Source organism: Dasypus novemcinctus, chromosome 18 (assembly GCF_030445035.2).
Source record: "Dasypus novemcinctus isolate mDasNov1 chromosome 18, mDasNov1.1.hap2, whole genome shotgun sequence".
Classification (NCBI taxonomy): Eukaryota; Metazoa; Chordata; class Mammalia; order Cingulata; family Dasypodidae; genus Dasypus; species Dasypus novemcinctus.
In genome coordinates this window covers 3,071,591-3,080,190 of record NC_080690.1, presented here as the reverse complement: position 1 = coordinate 3,080,190, position 8,600 = coordinate 3,071,591, and the positions used below count along the sequence as shown (strand labels likewise).

At 51.7% G+C, this 8,600-nt stretch overlaps 1 long non-coding RNA gene across 1 annotated transcript; it reads right to left on the bottom strand.

Annotated features, from left to right (window-relative positions):
• Positions 1 to 978: 978 nt before the first annotated feature.
• LOC131274287 (uncharacterized) lies at positions 979 to 6,791 on the bottom strand. The gene is made up of 2 exons (XR_009181490.2): positions 5,972 to 6,791; positions 979 to 4,046 (listed from the first exon to the last, which is right to left on the bottom strand). It is a non-coding gene; the product is annotated as an uncharacterized lncRNA (long non-coding RNA).
• Positions 6,792 to 8,600: the final 1,809 nt, after the last annotated feature.

Here is an 8,600-nt window from a genome sequence, read left to right as displayed (position 1 = left end):
TGAGCTCCTGGGTGGTTTGCATGAAGGACCCGGCCTCTCTCCCCGACACGCAGCTTAAACGCGTTAGCTGACCCTTCAGCGGGGCCCGGGGCTGCCCACCGCCCCCCAGGGGGATTTCACGGGCAGGGGCAGGCGGCGCCAGGGCCCGCGCGGGCTGCCAAGCGAGTCTTCGCGGGGTTCGCGTGTTTTCCTCTTTTCCACTGCCTTTTAACCAGCTGCAGTGCTGAGCCCTCGGGGGGCAGTCAGCTCCTCGAGAGGCACGGCGGCCGTCCCGCCTTCTTCGCACAGATCAGGCAGGACTTTCTCAAAAAGCGAAAGGGGCGAGCTCACAAACACGGGTCCCGGAATCCGAAAGAAGGCGCAACCGGACGTGGCCCGCGCCCCCCCGTGAAAGGGGGCCTGTCCCCCTCCACCCTTCAAAAGTAAAAAATGCCAGAAGGAGCGATGGCTTTCGCATGCGCTGAGGTCCTATCGGTTTCGTTGGCAAATTGAAACATAAAAACAGCCTAGGTAGAAGTCAGTCAAACAGACTGACCGAATGCACATTTTTGTTTGTTTGTTTTAAAGCTTGCCCCAAACCAGTTTATTCAGGCACCTGAAGTCTGAAAGTGCTTTCCTTTCTCAGAATCTTTGCTGCTGAATGGCCTATTAGAGCTGTCACAAATGTGATTTCTGGAAATAAACAAGACCGTAAGGAGGCTGGCCGAAGCCGAAACCTAAGTCAACACTAATAGGTGGTGTAATTAAATTATCCCTTAAGCCGAGGTGCCAAGTGACACACATTTTTTGTGTTAATTCTAATACAATCGCCTGCACAGATCCAAAGGGGTCTCTTGCCAGAGTCCCTAATTTTATTTTCTTCAGTTTCTATGGATCGAATAGCTCTCTCTGTTCTGCTAGTGAACCAGAGTACTTTGGGACATAGAAGTTCATATTTTCTCCGTATCATCTTACAAAGGTTCACTTGATACAAATGTGTTTCAGTAAATGATGTTTATTTTTTGTGCGTTCCTATCTTGCTCAAGAAAATTAGAACTAAGTTTCAGGGAGATTTATTTTCATTTTAACTATTGTTCAGTGGTTACTGCCACTCAATGCTTAAACGACTTTCTCCCCAAAGGGCAAAATCTTTAAAGCAAAACAGAATTTATTTAAACAGCTGGTTTTTTGTGCGATCATTTTATTACTACACAGACTTGAGCTACGAATAGTGGGCGACTTGTACAATTTGTAAATACATACAGCTATAAAAACGAGCGTGTCATTCAATTAAATTTTTAAAGAACGTGCATGATTAATTACTACCAGGCATGATGAAGTCATTATACTGCTCTACATTTACATATTTCTATGTCTTTAAATAGCAGTTCACATTTGCAGTCAAATGAATCCCTCCCCCCCAACCCCCACCCCTGTCTTTTTTTATTGAAGAACAAGTGGTCTAATCTTTATTAGGACAAGAATTACTTATTTTGGTTGCTATTGTTGAATCTAAATTTGTTTAAAATAGCTGCCAGCATGCACACTATTTCTTTGTAAGTTAAAAATATATATATGGCAAATTAATACATAAAACAAATTAAGGAATCTTGTTGTCCCACAAAGAATCAAAACTTTGAAATCATCCGAAAATGAAAGGCATTTGAGTTTGAGCATTAAATATGGTGAAGAATGTGCTCAACATTGCTCAGGGTATAAATTCTTGCTAGCAAGAGGTGAGGACAGGAAAACGCTTGTTTGTTGGTTTTTAAAATAGAGCAGAAATGTTTCCCAATGGGAGAGGAGGAGCAAGAAGCTTATCCTGGAATCATTCATGGTAGATCAAGATTTAAAAGTTCCCAAGAAGTTGGCAATACATGTTAGCAGGTGCTGATTAATGAAATAATAACATCCAGGGAAGATATTCCACTCACCGTCACTTTAAAAGGAAAACCACTTTCTGAGAAGGTGAGCTCACATCCTCAGCTATTTATGCCTGCTTTTACTTGACCAATCTGATGGATATAAACTCCTGGGCAAGCCCGTAAAATGTGCGCTCTCACCTATTCTGACAGCAGAAAGATGAACGTGCCTTTTAATCCTTAAAACAGAGAAATGCAACTGATCAACTATTGAAATAGCTGCTAAATTTCTTTCCGTTTTTATCTTGGCCATTTCCATGGAGTCTTTTCTCTGAATTCTAGCTGGGCGCTCTCAGACCATTTCGGGACGGTGAGAACTTTGGAGATGAACATTTGGCGTGAAGGCTCCACTGCTCCTTGACCGCTGGGCGCTTTTCAGAGGAGGCATCAAACCTGCTTTCATCCTCGGGTCAGGACACCCTCGGGGAGAGCCGAAGGGCGACCCCAGGACCTCCTGCCGCTGCCCCACCCCCACCCCTGCCCACCTTACGGTAACATCGCCATCTACTGGACAAAGAGAGGGGCAGGGTTTCCACGTAAGGCAATCCAAAAGAGCCTGAGAAAAGAAGAGAGCCACAACGCCACCGTCTCAGGGGCAGGAGGAGAAGAACAAAACACCCCAATCCAGAGCAAAAAGGAACAGCCAGACCCTCTCTGCACCCCTCAGTGTGCTGCCATTTTGAACGCAGGCTTCGTCCACGCTGCACCCCCTGCGGCCCCTCCCCGCCACCAAGGGGAAGGGGAAAAAAGTAAGAAAAACACTATTTTTAATTTCTAAGAGTTTTCTATTAGTTATAAAGTTCTGGAGTGAAGTTGTGTTTTTTTCCTTTCGTCAGCTCCCACCTTTTTGTCCCTACACTTTCTAGGCGTGCCGGAGGCGGCAGGGACACGGAGCGAGAGCTGCTCCCCTCCTTTGAGGCTCTTCAATCACTCTGGACCCTTACAAGTTTTCGTGAACACAAAGCACAAAACTCGGGTAACTCAAATATTATTCTAAACTCTTTTTTTTTTCCAGGCACATAAGCAAAACAACTTTCGTTTTTGAAGTTTACGGAGCCTTTCTGTATAAATGGAATCATGCTCCGATCATACATCTGCCCGACGTCAATTTCTGGATTTTTTCTTCAAATAACTGTCTTGCCTTCCTCCTTCCTGCCTCAAATTGATCACTGGATTTGCTTTGAAATCCAAGTATTAATTGCTTTCTCTTAGTAATTAAAGCTAGGACATTCTTTTCATGAAAAGACTATTGGCTTACAATTTTCCATACTAGTTGGGGAATGGTTTCATGGAAAGGAAATAAGTCTATTTTGGGCTAGAATATTAAAATACACTTTCTTTATGATCCTCCCAACATTTGACAAGAGGTTCCGGATATTTTTTACAAGACAATTTACAGTTGACAAATAGAAATTACAATTAAATGTATTATATAGCACAAGCCATCCATTTTAAAACAGAAATGTTTTTCATGGAATCTTATTTTCCTTTATTGCACATCGTAAAAAGAATTGTTTTAAGTGTCCTAGGACCCTACGGCCAGGCTTGCTATTGTATTACAGTCACAGATTACTTTGTTTCCCATAGATGTTGATGCCAAAGTAGTTCCATTCTGTAACTTAATTTCTCACTCAGTAGAGTTTGAAAGATCTGGACATTATAAAGGCAAACTCATTTTCTGCTGGAATGAAATGAGAAAATGAAAAATTTTTTAATTAATTTCATTAGGTAAATTCAGGAGGGGCTCGCCGCCAGACCCTGAAATAAAGTAGCCTGCTGCTGTGCACCTTCCCCACCTCCCAAAGTCCTACAATGACCACCGAAGTCCCCGCCGTCGGTGAGCGCAGTCCCCTCCCCTTCTTAGCCGATGTTTGTGTAAAAATTACAGTCTCTCTCCCCAAAGGCGGAGGGTGAAGCGAGGCCTGGCAGGGAGCTCCTGTCGAGAGAATTCGCTGCAAGCGAAAGAAAGGGGATGTCACAGAGGGGCCAAGAAGGAGCAACGCCGCCGCCGAGCACTCACGATTTCCCGGGGCCGCGGGGCCGGATCCGCTGCTGGCCACGTCCTCATCGTGATGGAGAGAGGCAACGTGGCTGTCCCCGGCAGACTCAGGAGTGAAGGGCCAGGAAGCCGGCGAAAACGCTATACTGTGATAGAGGAAGCACAACAAATTAACACACCAAATGCATTTTTTTCCATAATGGAAAAGAAAGTGGGCAAAGGGGAGGAAGGACAGCAGAGTTTCATTTTTTTTCCAGGACGGTCTAAGTTCTGCTTCGGGACATTCGCTCTCCCACGTCCACGGAAGATAAAGAGCCACAGATGGCGGCCTGTCGCCACCGTCGGAATCGGCTGTGTCCTACGGTCTGAGTTCCTGCCGCAGCTCTGAAATGAGTTTTCCAAGGAAAACACCCTTGCAAGCTCAGCGTCCCCTACCCCTCACGGACGCCTTCCATAGCAGGAAACGTTAACCGTTTTAAACGCTTTTTATTTGCATTTGCGCCAAAGCCGGGGTGTCGGGGTGGAAAGTAAGCTCCGTGGAGCTTGGGCAGCCCCTGGGAGCTTCTGGGGCCTGGGGTCTGAAATGTCTGCGTTTTAGCACGGGTGGGATGCGCCTTCACTTTGAACTCCCCCGGAAGCACGAGAGCGTTTGCAGCAGAGAATTCAGACCCTGCGCCGGGCTGCCCTCGGCGGGCCCTGCTGGTAGACGCGGACCCGGCCTTGTCCCCTCGGCCGGGGGATCTGGGGGAAGAGGCCTGCCCGGCAGTGTCTGGGGAACGGGACGGGTTTGTGTGAGCATTTTCTCCCTGAGATCAGAAAGGGGGGAGAAAACCCCCAAGGCAACTACACAGTGAAGTTCAGAAACACAGCAGATCGTGTGTAACACTGTCCTTCAGAAATCCACCTCGAGGTTTTTTGAAGTCACCTCTTTGATCAGAAGCCGGCAGAGAATCCCGCTTCCCTCCGTTCTCTTGCGTGTCCCCAGGACCAACACCCGGTGGGTTTAAACAAACAGAGGACCCAGGCAGGAAGCGCCTTTCGGTTTGCCCTGCGTAAGGGGAGCGGGCGCCCGTGGGCTGGGGGGCGGGCGCGGGTGGGAGGGCCTGGGTAGAGCGCAGGGCCTCGGTGCGTGGGGCGAAGGGGAGAGCCGTAAAGCTGTGAGGATAAAGTCCCCGCTCCCTCCACACATCGGGCTTGCGACTCCACTGACCGCCTGAAAACAAATGGGCTACTTTGTTCCAGAATGTCGAGTGGGGAAAACAAAGCAAAACGAAAACCCCTCCAAGCACACCTTCAGAAAACGGTCCCGCGTAGTGAGCGCGCAGCAGGCGGGCCGGGCTGGGGAGGGCGCCATCTCTTGTGGGAAACCCTGCCCGGGAGCCACACTCCCGGGACCTCGGCCGAGCGTGGCGGGCGAGGAGCCCCGAGGGGCACGACGCGGCCACTTGCTCGGAGCCACATCAAAGCGGCTCCTCGGGGGCTCTGAGCCACCATGCCACGGCCACAAAGGCCTCTGACCTACCGAGACACGCGCCTGTGTGCGGGCAAAGCAGCCCCTCCTGGCGTGTGCAGAACCGGAGGTCGTGCTGAGGGCAGAGCATTTCGAGTGGTACCTTCTCTGTGCCAAAGAAAGGGGTGCTGGCTGGTGTCAGGGCCCCGTGAATGAGCCCCCGTGTCCATGTGGTCCAAAGATCAATGCTGGCACTAGAACCCCCGAGCGTGACCAGGCGCCCTGCAAATCACCCGTGCAGCCCAGGCACCGTTTGAAGGCGGAGAGCAGTGCCCACCGGGCCATGGCCACCATCGGCCCTCCTCAGCCGCAGACACTCCCCAGAAGCCCCCGTGCACACGCAGCGCAAGGACACAGCAGGAGGGAGACGACGACTGCCATCTCCCGCAGCCTGGCCAGGGGCACCCCCCATCTGGGCACCCCAGGTTTGCCGAGAACCTCTCCCAGATCCCAGCCAGTTGTTCGGACAGGGCCTTCTACCTGGCATCCGGGCCAGGTGAGTAATAAAATGTAGAAGGTAGCACCGGAGGGTTTCTAGGGAGACTCACCCCGGGAGCTTACCAAGCGCTTGCTGCGGAGGAAACACAGCTCTCACTCCGCGCTCGAGGCGGGAGGCCAGAAGGAAGCAAAGAGAAGGTTCTCCGAAAGAGCCGCTGTGTGTAGGAAGTGGTCGGAGATCACGCCTGCCCGGGTAGAACGCGATCGATTAAGGCCAGGCCCTTTCTGGAGGCTCGGACAGGAGAAGAGGAAGCCGGGCGAGGAGGAGAGTTGCTGGCGAGCCCTGGCTGCTGTGTGGAACATCAGGTGGCCTCTGGCCCAGTGGCCCCCAACTCTTCCCCTACCCTCCCCCCTCCATTTCCGGCCTCTGATCGTAGGCTCGGCTGATATGTGGGTTCAGATTTTGCCCTGCTCAGATTCCAGTTTTCCAACCACACTGAGACAAACACGGCCCCAGCCTGGACCAGGCAGGACCTCAACAGCCTGCACAAAAAGAGGGGTGTGTTCCAGGAGAAAAGCACAGTCTCTTCGCTCGGAAGGCAAGCGGCACCTCCTTTTCTCTTTCACTGGTCTTTTCCTGAAACACCAAAAAAAAAAAGAAAAGAGAGCAAGCAATTTGGCCAAAATAAACCAAGGCGACATTTTATAAAAATAATTTAGAGACTGCGCACATACACAGACAGAGGCGCATTTTATTTTTAATCCCAGCTGTTCTTTTAAAATAGCAGACTGTTTCTTCCTGCGAATGGCCTTTTTTCTTCAGCCGGTTTTACCCCGTTCTTACAGAGCTTCCCTCTTTAACTGAAGCAGAGACATTTCCCACAGCCCTTTTGCTGGAATGTTCTAAAGTGCTAGCATAGACACATTTCTCTTTCGTTTTATTACAGAAACTTTCTTTTCCAGCATGGCGTGTGTGGGGTGCGTGGAGGGTGGGAGAGGGAGGGGTGCACCGCAGAGGGGTTTACACTGCGGTGCCGCCGGCCTCGTATAAATTCTGAACAGTGACAGTGAGCTGGCGAGAGAATCTGGGAAACGAACAGACAAAATATACAGTGCGAGCAGCTCACCTTCCCGAGACGCAGACGGCTTCTGGAATGGATGTGCCGCGAGCGCCACGGCCGTTAGGCACTTGATGGATTGGACGAATTGCTCTCCCGGGGCAGCCAAATGCTGAAAACCAAGTTTTATGAACCTAATAAAATGAAAGGGAAAAAAAAAGTCAGGAAAATTTCAGCTGGAAGAATTAATGCAGGGAAGCGCAGGAAGTTAACCGACTTTTAATATATTTATAACTGCACTGGCGGCCAAGAGCCGTTCCCGAAAAGATCCCGGGAGCGCCCGTAACGCCGGCGCGCGGCTGACGGCTGGACCGCGCAGCAGTCTAAAGAGACGAAACCCTCCGTGGGTCGTTCATGCTCTTAGGAGTACATTAAAAATCAGTACTTGTTGGTGTGTTGAGCCCGAAAGCCGGGCACAGGAAGGCCGGTCCTCCGAGCATGTAGGGGTTCTAGAGAAGGATTTCCACCCAAGAAGCTCTCGGGGCTGGCGTCTTGCAGGAAGCGAAGGATAACGAATTAAGGCAAATAAATCAAGCGTGTGCAACATGAAAGGGTCTCTGTTACACACAAATGCCTCCAGGGGCTCCAAACCGTGGGACGGCGAGCTCCTATTTGGGGACAGAGGCCGCTGCAAGCCAGGCCGCCAGGAGAAGCCGGCGGCCATTTCCAGCCGGCCGCCGGGGAGGTGAGCCGGGCGGGCTGTGTCCAGGGGACTTGGCCAGGCCGCCTGCTTTCTCCACTTGAACTCCCAGAGAGCCAGAGAGCAACCTGCGGTCCCCGGGCTCCAGAGGCGAAGGCGGCCCGCGGTTTGGTTGTTCGTACAGTGACGCTGGCCCTGGCAGGGAGGACAGTGCAACGCCGTGCGTGGCAGAACGGGCTCGCAAAGGAAGGGGAGAGGTGCTGTCTCGTGGCCGATTACGCGCCTACCAGACCCAAAGCCCGCACCGCCGGATGCCACCAGTGCAGCAGGGCGTGGAAAGCAAACGCCGCGCCACCCGGGACCAGCAAGCCCGCGTCCGACGGCCGGCACTGCCGCGGCGGCACACGGGCGCAGCGCCAGCCCTCCTCGCCAGGCTCACGCCTCCCCCACCCCCCATTTCTTATTTTTAAATACTGCACGTGACTGTTTGTATCTATGTAGGCGTATGCGTCCATGCACACTAGCGCTATTGTATGTTTTTCCCCTGTATTATTCTCTCCTCCCTGAGCCAAGCTCTGCCCTGCTGTTGCGGCGTCGCCAACACACGCCCTTGCCCGGAATGGAAACAAGTGGCTTCTTTGCATATTCATCGGGCTGGCCAATTCCTTGGTGACTGGGCAGCTCCGAAAGGCAGCCCTGTCCCACTTCGTAAGAGGTGCTTGAAAACTGCCCTGCATTTCAGGACAGCGAGACAGTTCTGTACGGAAAGACGGAGCGGTGCCGCACAGAAAGAACCCGGCCAGAACCCAGGGACCTCGGTTCGTAACGATATGGCGACATGGCCCGTCCGCTGTGACGCACGCAGTGCGCGGTGTGGCAGTCCCATCGGGCAGCCCGGGTGGGGCAGGGGGTCTGTGGGAAACTCTTCCATCCGCTCCGTTTTCCCATAAACGTGCTCTAAGAACTTCCGTCTACTAATGTTTTAGAAAAGCAT